At 35.5% G+C, this 17,824-nt stretch overlaps 1 protein-coding gene across 4 annotated transcripts in view; it reads right to left on the bottom strand.

The window, feature by feature from the left end:
• LOC125677196 (platelet endothelial aggregation receptor 1-like) overlaps positions 1-17,824 on the bottom strand; it is a 351,642-nt gene that overhangs the window by 285,409 nt on the left and 48,409 nt on the right. The window contains exons 13-16 of one of the 4 annotated variants that reach the window (XM_056157982.1): positions 14,582-14,719; positions 13,903-14,501; positions 12,404-12,466; positions 9,754-10,332 (exon numbers count right to left, since the gene is read on the bottom strand). The exons of the other annotated variants lie outside the window; for them this stretch is intronic. The gene's annotated coding sequence lies outside the window, so the exon portion shown is untranslated. Of the gene's footprint in view, positions 1-9,753; positions 10,333-12,403; positions 12,467-13,902; positions 14,502-14,581; positions 14,720-17,824 lie in introns of those variants that run through there. 4 annotated transcript variants of the gene reach the window in all.

Raw genomic sequence — 17,824 nt, 5'->3', positions numbered from 1 at the left:
AAACGCATTTCCCATGGCATGAAATGCACGTGCAAGTTTGTTGAAGACGTTTTTGATTTCACTTGGACACAATATTGCCAGTTATGCAGTTACTATTTTTTGAAACAGAAAAATATATATGATCCTTATCACATATTGAGTAGTATATAATAATATTGTAACGTACAGTGATATGAACACGCTCACCGTTGCTTAGAGAAATACTACCATATCACTAAAAAGGCTGCATGTAGCTTTCTAGTGAAGCAGTAGAAATTCCCTACATACTGTTCGCTACACTTCCTACGCTCAGGGAAGCTTCGTTCCGAAGCTTAGCATGGATCTTCTCTGATTGTTTGGCACCTCTTCGGCAAAGGCGTCCGCCGTTCACGACGACAACTGCCGTCGTCCCGGGACGAAAACCCGTCCGTACATGGACACAAAGTCCCAGAGATACTCTATCAGAAGCAGGCCTCCCACCAACATCAGCCACTACCCTGCCACGATTTTGTAACGTGCAGCGGTTTGAACACGCACGCCTTTGCTTTTGCGTGATCAAGAAAAATCACCAAAAAAAGCTAGCTCAAGATCGAGGCAGAAGAAGGTCCCTGTATAAATGCCAACAAGTCGATATTACATATATTTAACGATATCGTGCTTGCATACCATACGCAGGTTTAAATGTCGAAGGCAGCCGTTGATTGTGAAAGTCAGTCCTTCTCGCAAAAGTCCAATAGCTATACTTTATATTAGTTTGAATCGGAAATAGCATATCATCTCGTGCTAATGTGGTATGTGCTATGTCAGTGTTTATGAATCAGAAAGATTTACAGTACGACCAGCGCGGATCCCCTATTTTCCGCGCTCCCCCCCGCGGGATAGAGCTACCGCGGTTTATCTCAGGTAACCCTGCAAATCCCTCGCTCCCCCGCTGTCCTCGCCGCGGTCTCACCTGTAGAATATGACTTTCATTAGTTACACAAACCTGATAAAATTTTCGTTTTGGTTATTTGGAATTTAACTTGTCAAAAAACGTACTATTACAAGAAATCTAGAATTTTCGACGTACTATCACAGAACGGAAAGATTAGAATTATATTTTGCGAAATGATTTCTGAAATCAGTGAAATTTCTTGTTAGTTGACATCGTTATCAATCAGGAAAAAAATAATACATGTATGCACGATATAATTGCAACTGAATGTTTAGAAAGCTTCAAGAACGTGGAAGAAATATGCTGTGCACGTGGTAATGACACGTATAACTAAGCCTCCTTATACATTAAAAAATGTAAAAAGTTGTTCGTGGTACAAATTTCCTCTATTGTATATAAATAGGTTATGCTGCAATATCCTTGACCCAGGTATCTACGCTAAATCCGATTGATTGATTGATTGAATATTGTTTAACGTCCCTCTCGAGAATATTTCACTCACATGGAGACGTCACCAATGCCGGTGAAGGGCTGCACATTTAGGCCTATACTCGGCGCTTATGGCCGTAGAGCAGGGAGGGATCTTTATCGTGAAAGGTGAAAATAACGAACAGTGATCAATCTCATGACTCCTACAAGCAATACAAAATAGATAGTTGGGCAAACAAGGACCCCTGGACACACCAGAGGTGGGATCAGGTGCCTAGAAGGAGTAAGCATCCCCTCTCGACCGGTCACACCCGCCGTGAGCCCTATATCCTGATCAGGTAATTTGAGTTATCCGCAGTCAAAATCAGTGTGCCAAGAACGGCTGAACAATCGGTATGAAACACCTCAGACAGCATTTCACCCAATGATAAGTTGTATTGGCAAACTAGTTTTTTATAACGATCATAGAATTTGCGAAATGCTGACTTTTAACGGGACTGTTAGAACCTCTGCACCATCAACTTATTTCTCAGTAGCCTGCTTCGATTGAAATACTGACCATAAGCAGAACAAGCATTTACGTATCGAATCAATTGAGAGATATTAACACCATATGCAAGTGATAATGAAATAATGCTACACAAATATAGGATGTGGACGATAAAGAAGCTGAAATCATCCCGTTTGTCATAAAGTTGAGTTGTTAGTTTGCCGTTAATATCTACTTTCAGTAAGATATCTAAGTATGAAGCAGAAGTGGATGACTCTGTGGTGTCTTTTATCTCGAGTTCCCAGGGAATCGACATATTAATGAAAGTAATTATTGTTAATAGACAAAACGTCGTCGATATATCTAAATGTCGAATTGAAGGCCAAAGCAAGAGTTTTTTTTCTTCTCACGTAGAAGTTTTTGAATAAATTCTGCTTCATAGGAATATAAAAATGGGTCAGCTAACAAAGGAGTACAATTTGTGCCCATGGGGATTCCAACAGACTGTTGGAGGACCTGATCACCAGAGATCACGAAGATATTGTCAATAAGAAACCCCAGCATATTTTTTTGATTTCAACGTCAGAGTATTTTTGCGTGGAATCAGAGTGGCGTTTAAGAAAGTAAAAAAAAAATTATGATTGATAGGACTATTTGCGTTTACCATTTTGGTGATGAAGCAGCTGTCGACGATGTCAATAAATCTACTATTTAATTTATCGTAAGAAATGGCCGTGTGAAATGTTGAAAAGTCATACGTTTTGATGTTATTGATTTGAGAAAAGTTTTCCGATTTCAAGTTTACTAAAAGTTCTTTAGAATTTTTTAGAATCCACATTTGACTTACACCACTTCTGGCATATGTAGTCGCACAGTACGTTTGAAGTTTCTTCTTGACAGCTGTTGTTGTTTTCGTGAGGAGCAAAGATAGGGGCTTGGTAGAACATTTATTGGATCCAGCAATGTATCTTTGTAAGGGTTTTTATGAAGTTTAGAAATCCAGTATAGGTACGGTAACTCATATCATATGTCATAATAGTCCTCGGGCCCCACATCAACACGAAGGCTGATATGAGACCACTCGGGCGGATATGACAGATATATGAAAGGTGAAGAAAACGAACTTCTATAAGGAATACAAAAGAAATGTTTGGCAAAAACTGATCCCTAGACATACCAGCGGTGGGATCAGGTGCCTAGGAGAAGTACGCATTCCGTGTCGACTGGTCACACCCGCAGTGAGCTTTATGTCTTGATAAGGTAAACGGAGTAATCCGTAGTCAAAATCAGTTAGCTTGGAATGACCATTGTCAAACATGATATGGATTCAGCATTTAATATTCTATATGCATGATTTGTCAAGCGGCTTAGAGTATCTAATTTACACAAGACGCTATACAAATGTTTCATATTATTATTATATCATTATTACATTATAACATGTGTATTACTTAGATAGACTAGTTGTATTTGTAAAATAAGGAAATAGTTTTCCATTGTTATAAACACGTATACGTCACATAAATAATGAAGTTTTATATATTCAATGTCGGCAGCTTAATTGTTTTAAACCCAAATAATATTTGCGATAAGTGGGCTGCGAAGTGCATTTAAGTGGAAGTATTAAAAGATCAAAGTGTGTATTTCCCGATGCAACATCGTTTGATCAAATAACATTTTTCAGAAATATTTTGTTGTGTTTCTGTCCTCGCCTTTTACCAGATTCTTGTTTGTGCCCTCACCCAGATATCGCTTATTTTTGTTTGTACCCTAACCCAGATATCACTTATTTTGTTTGTATCCTAACCCAGATATCGCTTATTTTTGTTTGTACCCTAACTCATATATTGCTTATTTTGTTTGTACCCTAACCCAGATATTGCTTATTTTTTTGTACCCTAACCTAGATATCGGTTATATTTGTTTGTACCCTAACCCAAATATTGCTTATTTTTGTTTGTACCCTAACCTAGATATCGGTTATTTTTTTTGTACCCTAACCCATATATGGCTTATTTTGCTTGTACCCTAACCCAGATAACGTTTATTTTTGTTTGTACCCTAACTCATATATCGCTTACTTTGTACCCTCACCCAGATATTGTTTATTTTTGTTTGTACCCTAACTCATATATCGCTTATTTTTGTTTGTACCCTAACCCAGATATTGCTTATTTTTTTGTACCCTAACCTAGATATCGGATATTTTTGTTTGTACCCTAACCCAGATATCGCTTATTTTTGTTTGTACCCTAACCTAGATATCGGGTTTTTTTGGTACCTTAACCCATATATCGCTTATTTTGTTTGTACTCTAACCCAGATATCGCTTATTTTTGTTTTCTACCCTAACTCATATATCGCTTATTATGTTTGTACCCTAACCCCGATATTGCTTATTTTTGTTTGTACCCTAACCTAGATATCGGATTTTTTTGGTACCTTAACCCATATATCGCTTATTTTGTTTGTACTCTAACCCAGATATCGCTTATTTTTGTTTGTATCCTCACCCAGATATTGCTTATTTTTGTTTGTACCCTCACCCAGATATTGCTTATTTTTGTTTGTACCCTAACCTAGATATCGGGTTTTTTTGGTACCTTAACACATATATCGCTTACTTTGTTTGTACCCTCACCCAGATATCGCTTATTTTTGTTGTACCCTAACCCAGATATCGCTTATTTTTGTGTGTACCCTCACCCAGATATTGCTTATTTCTGTTTGTACCCTAACCCAGATATTGCTTATTTTTGTTTGTACCCTAACCCAGATATTGCTTATTTTTGTTTGTACCCTAACCCAGATATCGCTTATGAATAGAACCATGTAACATAATATCATGCTAAAACAAAATCCCACCTTCAGAAAAAGCTCAAATAACCTAGAGTCATTGCCTCGGCAGTTGTGTTTCCGACTTTACTACATGAACTTTGAAAACATGAACATATAACAGCAGAATAAGATCCACTAGACTATATACGGGCATTAACCGAATATCATTTAGGCTTTATGTCTTACATTTATTGGATCGGTAGAGAAGGTACTTGCAGGATAATAGTGATCCACACGTTTTCTTACTTATTAGAAATTGAACTGGGTACGAAACGAACCATCTAGGAAAAACCCAGAAACGAAACTTAACGGGTTATTTTTTTGTTCAAAGCTGCTTAGATTTTGGATGATGACGTCACAAAGTCAGTGAATTTATTTTTACTTCTCTTCCAAAAGTGTCAACGTTTGCAGTTGTTTTTCAAGCATATATGTTAACAAAATTGATTAAATGCATTTGAAACATTAAGATGATAACGAACAGTGATGAATCTCAACTCTTATAAGCAATGTAAAATAGAGAGTTGGGCAAACACGGACCCCTGGATATACCAGAGGTAGGATCAGGTGCCTAGGAGAAGTAAACTTCCACTGTCAACCGGTCACACCCGCCGTGGGTTCTATATCGTGATCAGGTAAACGAAGTTATCTGTAGTTAAATCAGTGTGCAAGAACGGCCTAACAATCGGTATAAAACACGTCAGACAACATTTGATCCGATTATAGGTTGTATTGGCAAACTAGATCGTTACAAATCCTGCACCATCAACTTGTTTGTCAGTAGCCTGCCTCGATTTAAAAAAAATGATAATACGCAGAACAAGCTCTTGCAGACCGAATCAGTTGAGATATAAAAACACCATATGCGGGTGATGATGGAATATTGCTACTTAAATGTGGGAAATTGACGATGGAGAAGCTGAGATCATCCCATTTGTCATAAAGTTGAGTTGTTAAATATAAAGAATAACATAATCTTGATTCAATCGTGGGTAATTCAGCCCATATCTTCTGAAGACACAAGTGATTTTGATGTTGTGCATAATTTTGTTTTATTGTCAAACGGTTTATAATGTTTTGATGTATGAAACATGTTTTAAATATTAATGCTAACACTTCTGTGATGCAAACTTTAAGAGAAGCTGTGAGTAATCATGGAGAATTTTTTGGAAAGTGCAAAAAAAAAAAACATTATTGAAAAATTCTATAATTTTATGCAGCGTTATTGATAAAATCATTCAAAACGCATGTGTGAGTCACTTAAACTCAAATAACACAGAGTTATTGATCACTTTGTTGTTACCATGGTAACAAGGACAAAGTTCTTGAAAAAACAGTGAAATATACCTCTTTAAAGTCCAAAATAAATACAATTAAGATAATAAGATGCATATTTTTTTAGTTTAAGGTGAATGGAAAAGGCTTATATAAAATTTTGTTGAAATAAGAAATTTAAATATCTCAGCAAAAAGTGGTTTCCATGGCAACCAACATACCTTGCATTGTATACAGTCAAAAATTCAATAAAACAATAGATTTTTGAGCTAACTTTTTTCAAAAAACGCAACACAATCATGCAAGGTCTTTCATATAGAAAGAAATAACAAATGTTAGATTTTTATTCAAAAAAAATAAAATCAGTTAAACAACTTTTAGTTTTTTGTTACTGACCTTACCAAAAACACCAATTTTTTTTTTTCATGTTCAACTACATTTTCGAAAATCTATCTAATTACTAGGCTAATGATCTAATTTAGGTCAAGAACATTTGCCTTCTGGGTGCATCAATTACTTTCTAATGACATGCTAAATTCTATTGAACCTTGTAAATGACCTTGTCCTACAATCTCAAGGTCACATACATTAACCAATGACCTTCATATTTAATCAGTTGACCTAAACTGCATTTGGATTTAATTTAAACTTGTATATATCTTTATCTACTAACGAACCTGTGTATTTTTTTTAAATCACATATTGCTGTGGTTTATATATATTATAGTTTATATATGATTGCGCCCATGACAAAAGGTCCTTATGGCATATTCAAGAGAACAAAGAAATAACGTCACAAAGATTTGATGTTACGTAGGCCTAGCGCCATACGTAAAGATGCATATATCCCTATGTACACGCTCATGATTCAAAACCACGTGTTAGATTTAGGCTAGTATGCACGCTTTAAACCAAACCAAAAAGACAATTTGGAAACAATATACAGGTTTGGATAAAATATTTATAGAATTTATGATATTTAAGAATCTGAATGTTCCGCGTCGGTTTCTTTCGGCAGCGGACCGGCAAAAATTAAACATGTAGGTAACAGCAGATATAGCAGCGCAAATCCATGAAGGTTCATCTAAGATTGTGTTTATTTCTTTGAACAATTAATCCTGAATGAATCTGAGGTATATAAAAAAAATTCATAATTTTCAATACAAAAGTTCAATCCACTTTCTAAAAATTCATGATCCGCCTCGGCTGCAATATTTACACTGTCAAGTCGATGTTAAACAGACGATTTGTGATACATCCCCCAATTTATTAGGTTATACCCTATCATAATTCATTATTCATTATATATAATTTACAGACTAGTAAACAGTCATGAAAAACTTGAATATTTTTGGGTTTAGTATATTCTGTATGAAAAATCTGTGCGTCTGGTAATCCTATTTATAAATCCAAGAGATATAACTCTGAGACAATAACTTAGTTACTGAGGTACCCCAAAGGAAAATGAAAGGTGAAGATAACGAACATCGAACAGTGATCATTCTCCTAAATCCCGTAAGCAATTAAATAGATAGTTGGTCAAACACGGACCCCCGGACACTGAATTGATGTGTTAATTTAACCAAATATGAAAAGTTCACTTGCTATTCACATGTGTATTAAACAATTATTACCAGATGCAAATATATCACATTAGGCAGCAGATTTGAAGTCAAATTGTGCAATCTTCGTAACATGATATGTAGGATTTATATCGTTTTCCGGTTTTATAAATTCATTTGAAGCCGACATTAGGGGGTCTTCGGGAGATGAATAAGTTATTAACACATTTACAGTCATTGGTCTAAATTTGAGAGTTTCTGACACATATTAGGCCTATAATTTTCCAAAGGGGGGGGGGGGGGGGGCAGCTGGAGGGGATGTTCGGGATAAAAAGAAATTAAAAAAACGCAGAGGAATTTCGAATAATTATTGACAAGCAATCAAAAAAAAAAAAACAACATCCCAAATGCATGGCTATAAGAATTGAAACCTAAAGAGTGTTATCATTCCCTAACTTCGAATGCAAAATCTAGGGGGGGGGGGGGGGGGGGGAAGTAAAAACAAAGAAAAAATTAACTTATCAAAAATAGGACACCTTCCCCTCTTCACCGCCATCCTGGTTCTACATGCCTGGTTTTAAGAGTATAATTTAGGAAACATTGATTATGATATCGAAAAGTTTAAACAAATACTCACTGAAAATAGAGAAATTGATTTTTTGATACATAGGCTACATGTAAGATGTTGGAATAAGTAGGCCTCAAGTATTTCTATATCGAAATCTCTATGAAGTGTATTGTTTTATTACATTTAAAATATGGATGTGGTCTAAAGTACATGAATTACAGAATTTGTAATTGGAAAACGTGTGTGCTATACCCATAGCGTAATGATATAGGGATGGGATATTTGTTAGAGGATCTACCAACAAAATACCCCCCCCCCCTTCCCCCTTCTCATCAGAACAACAATCCACATCGTTACGTATACAATATTTTGAAATATGAATTGCATTATAATAGAAATTACATTGACCATTTGATAGAAGATAAATTATTTCAGTGAGAATGAAATACTTTGAATACACAAAAAGTGCGTCACAATGCATGTTGAGTATGACGCAATATGAGGTGAAAGTGTGACATCCGCATATATACTGATTGAGTGTAGAACATGATTTAGATATTCTTTGGGTTTTTTTTAATGAGAAACAAGTGTTCTACACTAGACATACTTGGAATCGTATTTACAGGTGTTTACTATTAATTTACTAGATCTATCTGTCATTGGGACAGTTTGTATGAATTTGGAATGATTAAATGGACTCTAACTCTACTATTAACTAACATATCAAATTTAATTTACAGAAAAATAGGCTAATCTCTACACCACCTTTCAAGTTTCCTGTTAAATGAATTCCTTACTGACCATCCAGAATTTGTTATGTTGTCTGCAAAGTGATATTCATTCATTTCTTCCTTTAATTCTAGAGAGTTCACATCAAGGAGGGTAATAATTGTGTAAAATAGTAGGCCCTAGTGTAGAGTTTTGAGGGGTTTTACAAAAAAGGGTAAATTGTTTAACTGTTTTTATTTACTATATTGGTAGTATAAATAACTGTCTTAAAAACGGCATGTAAAATTAATGTCAACCCTGCTGCGTTTCAGAGAAAATAGTGTCTGAAAAGAAGTCATAAATGCTCTTTTTTACCTTAATTCATGACTTATTTTTAAGAATAAGCAAGAAAATACACATTTTTTCAATCAAAAGTACAATAATCTAAGTGCTTTCTTGAATTTCTATTCACTGTACATTGCTGGGAAATTGTTTTATTAGAAATATTTGTGAAAAGATTAAAAACTCAACATCTCATGATTTAACTGTGGGTACGGTCCGTTGCCATGGAAACACGATGCATGGTTCCAGTAATTTTCACTTTTTTAACATTGATTATCACCATACACAAAAGTGTGAGAGTTTCATTCAGATTTGTAATTTTTGCACTTTCCACTTTTTTAAAGAAAATTCTCAATGGCTACTGACAGCTTCTCTTAATCTTTCATTACAATACCCTTCAAATATAGGACCATATTAAAAAACTAAACAAGAAAACTTAAAACTTCCCAATACCAAGGTGGTTCTTGGGGAAAAAAGAAACATTGGAACAGGCACCAAAATTCTATATTGTCACAGATAAGAACAGCCAAGCAGATATGATCACGTATATAATTATATACTACTCAAAATTTGATAAGGGTCACTAGGTTATATGTGTGTAATTTACCACTAACAAAACAAAAGACATAAATTTGACTCAGAAACGTGTTTACTCAGGTTATGAATGAAAATTCATGAACGACATGAACTTTTATCAATACGGAATGCTTGAAATCTTATAACAACACCAAAAGACATTTCATTACAAAAAGTTAACAGCAAACCAGAGAAAGAATTACACAGTTTTTGGGGATAGTCCATCATTACACATAGTCGATGAAGTGTCAATACCGGGTATGGCCTCCCCTTGCATCAATGACGGCTTGACAACGTCGAGCCATGCTGTCAATAAGCACCCGGGTGTTTCCAATGGGAAGGTTGTTCCACTCTTCCACGAGGGCGTTTCCGAGCTCTGCCAAAGTCGTGGGTTGAGTAGTATATATGTAGATCTATATACGAATACGTAGAGACACTCTAGTCTCGTTTACGGAGATCAGAGAAACGTTTTTCATATTCTCACTCGTCGGGTTGCTCTGTGGTACTAAGATTTTCTATGTTGTTTACTTTCAGACGGTGATATTTTTTTCTTCACAAGGTGGGTTATTGTCAGACGAAAGGAATTTCTGCTCTTTCAGAGCAGTTTGTCTCTCCGTACCTTCTTTTCACAGATCTGACGATAAAAGAAATACAGATATATTTCAAATACACGTATAGAGAGCAATTCAAATTAACAAAATTCATTCATAAAATCAAAATGCAACTATCCTAATATACATATAATGCAGATTCAGGTTTGTTTACATCGTTAACCAAACAGCGAGGGTCAGCTTGTGATTTGAATCAAACCTGAATCTACATTATATGTATATTAGGATAGGTGCATTTCGATTTTATGAATGAATTGGATCCTAAGAACATTTTCAAAGAATTCTCCAAAATATCCTTATAAAAAGCCTTTCATCCCTTTTTATATATGGTCCATTTCTCGACAATCCTGAACCTACACTACATAAGAATACTTGATATTTTCATTGTATTCCCTATGTTCATTGGTTGGGTGTACATTGTTTAACGTCCCGCTCGAGAATTTTTCACTTATAAGGAGACGTGAAAACTGCCAGTGAAGGGCTGCAAAATATAGGCCTATGCTCAGCGCTTACGGCTCTTGATCAGGGAGGGATCTTTATCGTTCTACACCTGCTGTGACACGGGACCTCGGTTTTTGTGGTCTCATCCGGCCCATATAGACGGCTCTTACTTCGAACAAGGGTACAGAGTACCTATTTTAACCCGGATCACCACGGGATTATTCCCTATGTCATTACGCATAGTTTCAAATAATATCTATGGCCTTGCTCAGACTCCAGAATTCACATACCATGATTCAAGTTTTAAAGAAATTTCTTAAACATTTCTATGTAAAACCTGAAACAGTACGACAATCATGAGAGGAAAGTTGAATTTACGATTATTGTAGGATGCCCAGATCAATTCCTGGTGCGTCCTCCAGGAATGTCATCGAATATTACGAAGTGGTTTCCATTAAACCTCAAGTTCATTTTCATTGTCAGATAAGATAAATACCACATCACCTCGCTTGGAAATTTTTTTCCAGCTGAGTAATACTGGTGAACAAAAGCTCAGAAAAAACACTGTCCCCCGAGTTAAAGTAAGTATTCGTACATGTAACTTTACAAATACGAAATTACAGAATCATCGTCAGCAAGCCAAAATAAACATTCATTGAGAGGGAAAGGGTTACCAAACTGGTGTTCCATGACACATTACTGTGAAAGCCAGGATACTGTGGGACTGACACTTCTTCTACATCTCAGGAAACCGAACAAAATAGGCAAATGAAACATCAAGACAATGAATGAGATAGAAACAACTATCTAAATTGTAACTGAAATGAGAAATTTTTCACAGACTATAAGACGCTGTATGATAGTGTTGCCAGCGAAAGGCCCTGGAAGTTACTAACACAGTATGGAATAATATGTGCTTCATCATTTATACATGGCAGGGCATGGCATGGATGTAGCCCATTTAGGTTTTATTAATGAAAACAAAACTACGTCGGGGCTGTCACTGATAACTGGATGACGAATACCACCACTGTACACACAAAAACATTACAGAAATCCAATCAAAGGAAGTGCACCCATCTGTGTACCTGAAAAGTGTTGTTGACAAGAGTATTGGTACTGACCGAAATGTCCTACTCAGTTAATCCAATTCAAATGTATTTATTGAAGTTATCACAACACGTGTATCTATCGAACACGTGTTTATCTGGTGTTTGTTATGTAGACTGCCGATGTGATTGGTTACCGTATTTATAGAATACCTGTTCTACAGGTATTCTAATAAAGCTCGCACGCTTTACTGTATGTAAAAGTTTACGCCATTCGAAGGCTCTCTCTCAGTACAGTCAGACGTTTCCCCGCCTACCCGCCCTCACATATTTATCCCTTTTTATTGACTATTATTTGTGTTTTTGTCTTTGTAGATATGAGTTTCGACAAGAGAAATTAAAATTGTTTATTTTGATTCATTAAACTGCACTTGCGAGAGCGTTTCTGTAACTATATACGTGTTGTTATTTATTTTATAAATTATTTATGTTCGTTTGAGTGGAAACGAATAAGAACATAATATGTAAATTATCAAACTGCTTTGAGGGTGTATGAAGCATACATCATACTTAAAACATTGTCAATTAAATGTCCAAAACTTACCTGGAAGAGTCCGACAATAACACAAAAGGAATTCAAGCACTAGTGGTTTCTACGTGAAAACATCTATAAATAGACAAACGGAAAGAGAATATTTATCTTTTGAGAGTAAAACCTTTATTGTTTCATTTCATTCATTCAAAGATAGTCAGATTGATATAGCAGGATATACGGACAGTTTCAAAGAAATCTTTTTGATAACGAATACTCCCAGAGAAACCTTATCTGATATTGATATGGGCAGGGTATTAGATAATATCATCACTATGGAGAATTAAAAAATCCGGTTTTGAATTTAAATTTCAGTTGGATAATATCATCATTATGATTAACAATAATCATCCCTATGTTGATTTGATGCATCTCAGTGAACACGAAATAAATTAGACACCACAGAGTCAACATATTTCATATTTGGATGTTTTACAGAACATAAACTTTACTGACAAACTAAAAAGTCATCTTTATGGTAAATATGACAATTTCATGTTCTCAATCGTCAACTTCTCATATTTGTATTGTAATTTCCATTATCTTCTGCCTATGATGTTTGTGCCTCTCAACTGGTTCAATACGCGAGAGCATGTTCTGCGTATCATCAATTTCTAAACCGAGACAGGCTATTGACAATAAATTGATGCTACAAAAGATTCACCAGTCTCGTTTAAAGTGAGCCTTTCGCAAAATCTATGCTCGTTTGGAACTACAGCCTGTCATTGGATCGAATGAGTTTTGTACCAATTGTTAGGCCACTCCTATAATTCTGATTTTGACTGCGGATAACTCCGTTTACCTGATCAGGACAGAGGGTTCACAGCAGATGTCACCTGTCAACAGAGGATGCTTACTCCTCCTAGACACCTGGTTCCCAAATGTGGTGTTTTAGGTGTGCATGTTTGCCCTGTTCTCAATTTTATGTACTTTATGCATGTAGGATTTGTAAGATTGAACACTGTTCGTGTCTCCACCTTTTTCATCCCTCAATATTTAACTCGTTCTTACATATAATTATCTATCATTGGAATCTCCTTCATCATTTAAAAAATGTGAATTCATATTTTACACAGGATATGTTGTAATTGAAACTGGCCCAGTAACAATAGAGAACAAAGTACTGGAAATATGGAAACTGACGCACTAATGACGGATGTACTTCAATCAAAACAGTTTTCAGCGAACGCGACTTAAGATTCAATAGCAATTTTCCTCTCCCTTATATCAGAATAATCTAGCATTAATCGTTATCACGTTAACGTTCTAAACTTAAATGATATCATTAAAGGTTCTTTGTGGTAAGATTGCTTGAAATTGACTAAGTGGTTCTAGAGAAGTTATCTAGACATGAAGCGTATCATCTATTAAATATGAATATTAATCTGTTTAGTTAATTGCTGTAAGTATACATCATTTAAATAGAATATTTCTATCCTTGAAATAGCGTTTAAGAATATTGTGAAATGAAAAATGATCTGAAAATATCCTAGACGCAAAATTATGCTTACCTAAATAGCTCGGATCAAACATATTTGTCAATGACAAAAACACAAACTTGACGTCCTTTCCACTTCTTTCACTATGGATCCATGAACTCAGGACTGTAACAAACGTTATTTGAAGGGGAAAAACCTCTTAATTTCACGATGAATTTACACATTAGGGACGCCTTTTCGAGAGAGAGAAATCATTCTTTTCAGCACCGCTTTCTATATTTACGTGTACACAATTTATGGATACATGTATATCTAAACAGGAATATACGTAAATAAGATTTAATTATGTATTCTGAAGTATTGACTCATGCCCCTCCATCCAACATTTTTTCCTTGCATATTTTCGATCTTATTACTAGAATAGTTAGGAGGAAAAGGAATGTCGGATCTCAAATTCTCTAAAGTACAAGGAGATACAGTATATGCATATGATAACAAGGGATGTATAGAAAGTTAAAAAAAACAAAGCATCAATCAAATATCCACCCTATTTGAATCAAAACCGTTTCCACAGAGTGAATTTATGCTGACTGGATTAAATGTTGACATGTCCTTTAGCCATACAATGCCGTCTTCATTCACACTACTGATGATGGAAGAACGGGTTTCGTCTTTAAACTATATGTACATGGGATAAGAAACAAACAGAACTCATGATGCGTTTAACACTCTTTGGTATGTTGAAGTATACCTGTCGTTACGTCTTTGCAGCCGACGGAAACATCACACAAGTCCCACTCACAGTCACACTCTTCCTGACAGTCTTCTCCATAATAAGGATAGGGACACATTATACTACAGTTCATTCCAAAGTATCCTGGCGAACATCCTGTGAAAATTGAAAAGGTGAAGATAACGAACAGTGAACAATTTCATAACTCCTATAGGGAATACATAACTAAGAGTTCAGCAAACACGGACCCCAAGACATACCAGAGATGGGATAAGGTGCCTTGGAGGAGTAAGCATCACCAATCGACCGGTCACACCCGCCGTGAGCCCTATATCTCGATCAGGGAAACGGAGCAATCTGCTGTCAAATCAGAGTGTAAAGAACGGCATAAAACGCGTATGAGTAGTCAGACAGCATTGACTCAATGGCAAGGTGTATTCGCAAACGAGATCGTTATAACGACCATAGAATTTGCGAAATGTTGACTTTAAAGGAGACTGTTGAAAGCCCTGCAAAATCAACTTGTTTATCAGTAGCTTGCCATGATTTAGAAATTTATCATACGCAGAATAAGCTCTTGCGTAACGAATCAGTTGAGAGATACAAACACCATATACAGGTGATAATGGAATATTGCTACATAAATAAGGGAGGTTAGCGATGGAGAAGCTGAAGTCATCACGTTTGACATAAAGCTGAGTTGTTAGTTTGCTTTTAAAGGTCATATGAAACGATATCTGAAGAAATTGAGTTATGAATGGAAATTCATTAATCAAGGTTTGTTAAACAATAATTCATTTTTATTTTTTTTTTTTGTTCAATGCATTATAACGTCATAACAGCTGATCAAATGTACTCGATCACGAAAATTATTTTTGATGATCGCGGCTGATCTCCCTTGCTCATGACGTCAAAAAGACCCACTGTGATGTAAACAACTAGGCCTTATATAACATGATAGGCCTATAACGAAGTATTTTAAAACTGAATAGCTTTGAAAAATGCCAAAGTGTGCTGCATTTAAGGAATACCAGATTTAGAAGAAAAAAATATATCGGTATACAAAATCTCCGACGCGATGGATTCAGTGTTGCCATGAACATTGCACTTCAGTACATCCGTGGATAGCCAAACAATGTGGACACAAATAGATCAATTTCAAATCAGACGCTGTGCCAATAATTTTATATTTTCCAAAGACTGAGACAAATTAAACTATAAATTAAAGTCAACCGCTTAGTTAAAGCGAAGCACTGGTATGTATTACTAAATTACACAAAGGTTGGATATCATTGTAATCACACAAAAAAAAATCATCAATGAACGTGAACTTTGAATAAATCTACTCAAAATTACATTCTATTTTCATATTTTATCTACATTACAAACTCTATCAGTCAACAGTATGCGTATAGTTTCATGTTTATTCGGCCTATACGTGTAATATACATGTCCCTACACGAGTATCCCAAAAGTGTGTAATTTTTATTTTCTTATTATTAATTGTAAAATTCAGTTGAATTAAAATTATAAATAAACCTTTAATTCTGAAATTCAAAAAGAAAATCATGAAGTATCATTCAGAAATTGTAATTTATATTCCATATACTATATCAGTACTGATATTACTAAACATGCTTACCAAAAAAAAATATTTTTTCTCTCATTAAAATAATATTTGAACAGCGGGGATGTAGTGAGAAAGTAAATACCTGCTATAGAATTATAAACGCAAGTAATTTTTTACGATTGAAAAATATAGAAGCACCCCCCTCTCCCATTAATACAACGATTTGTGAATTTTATACTTAAATTGGGACACATGAGGAAACACTAGCTAAATGTGAAGAACCGTACGCAAGTACAACAGATGACATTAATGATAAATTTATCACATTTAGGGTATTCTACACTTACAAGAATATTTTAGCGCTATTTCAATATTGTGGTTATTCGTATCCCGTGGGTATCCGGGTTAGAATGGGTCCTTGAGCAGTGCCCCTTTGCTTGTCGAAAGAGGCGGTTCTTCGGATGAGACCGCAAAAACCGAGGTCCCGTGCAGGTGTGGCACGATAAAGATCCCTCCCTGCTCAATGACCATAAGCGCCTAGCATAGGCCTAAATTTTGCAGCCCTTCACTGGCAGTGGTGACGTCTCCATACGAGTGAAATATTCTCGAGAGGGGCGTAAAACAATAATATTCAATCTCAATCAATCATCTTATAAAAAGGAAAATGGGATTGCCATTACAGATTTTAGACTATTTCATAAATGAAATGTACACAAGTTCATACGACTAGAACTAATCTTTGTAAATAGATAGTTAAACTTCAGTATCTGATGGCATGGGGTCTTGAAATCCACAGGCATCTGCATGATGTATGGACAGTACCCCCCCACCACCACCACCACCACCACCCTTCCATTTTGATTTTTTATTTTATTTTGTTTTTGCGGCGGTAATTTCTCCAAAATATGTGGATTCTCTGTCTAACCCTTCCCAATTTCGATTTATGTAATCGTTTGACTTTCCCACTTTTTGTAAGATTTAGGCCTTTTACCAGCTTTATTGTTACCGGTAGAAGGTAAATCTCTAAAGCTTACAAAAAGTGGGAAAGGATTACATAAATCGAAATTTGCATGGGATAGACAAGGAATCCATGCATTTTGGAGGAGAAATTATCCCCGATAAAAAAAAGTCAGAAAAGGAGGGGGTAGTAGTGGCCATACTTCAGGTGCCTGTGTAGTGTTGACTTCTTCAATATCATCCTCTGTTGAAGAACGTTATTCACTTGCCACGCATCATTCCTGACTGGTTTAAACTGATATTGTTGAACCACAAAATCGGGCAGTTCGTCAGAAAACAAAAATTAGTCCATATCCATTAAATGCAGTGATATATGTCGTTGAACAAAACGGTAGGCCTACACTATTTTTATTGCGTTGTTTACATCGATGGGTCGTTGTGACGTCACAAACACATAATCAAGAACGATAAGCGGGTAACAAATTCATTCTATGTACAAGTTTACAACTTTATTTCTTATCAATCCAAAGACATTAATTTTTTATTCAACGCTGTTTGACCTTCATTCATACCCATCCTTATGTTTTTAAAGTAAAATACCATTGTTAGAAATCGTTTCATATGACCTTTAACATCTATTTTCAATAAAATATCTATGTACGAAGCAGATGTTGAAAATTCTGTGGTGTCTTTTATTTCTGTATTTTTGTACAAAATGGTTATGACAATATCCA

The sequence above is a fragment of the Ostrea edulis genome, chromosome 3, assembly GCF_947568905.1.
Source record: "Ostrea edulis chromosome 3, xbOstEdul1.1, whole genome shotgun sequence".
NCBI lineage: Eukaryota > Metazoa > Mollusca > Bivalvia > Ostreida > Ostreidae > Ostrea > Ostrea edulis.
This window is presented reverse-complemented; position numbering and strand designations above follow the sequence as displayed.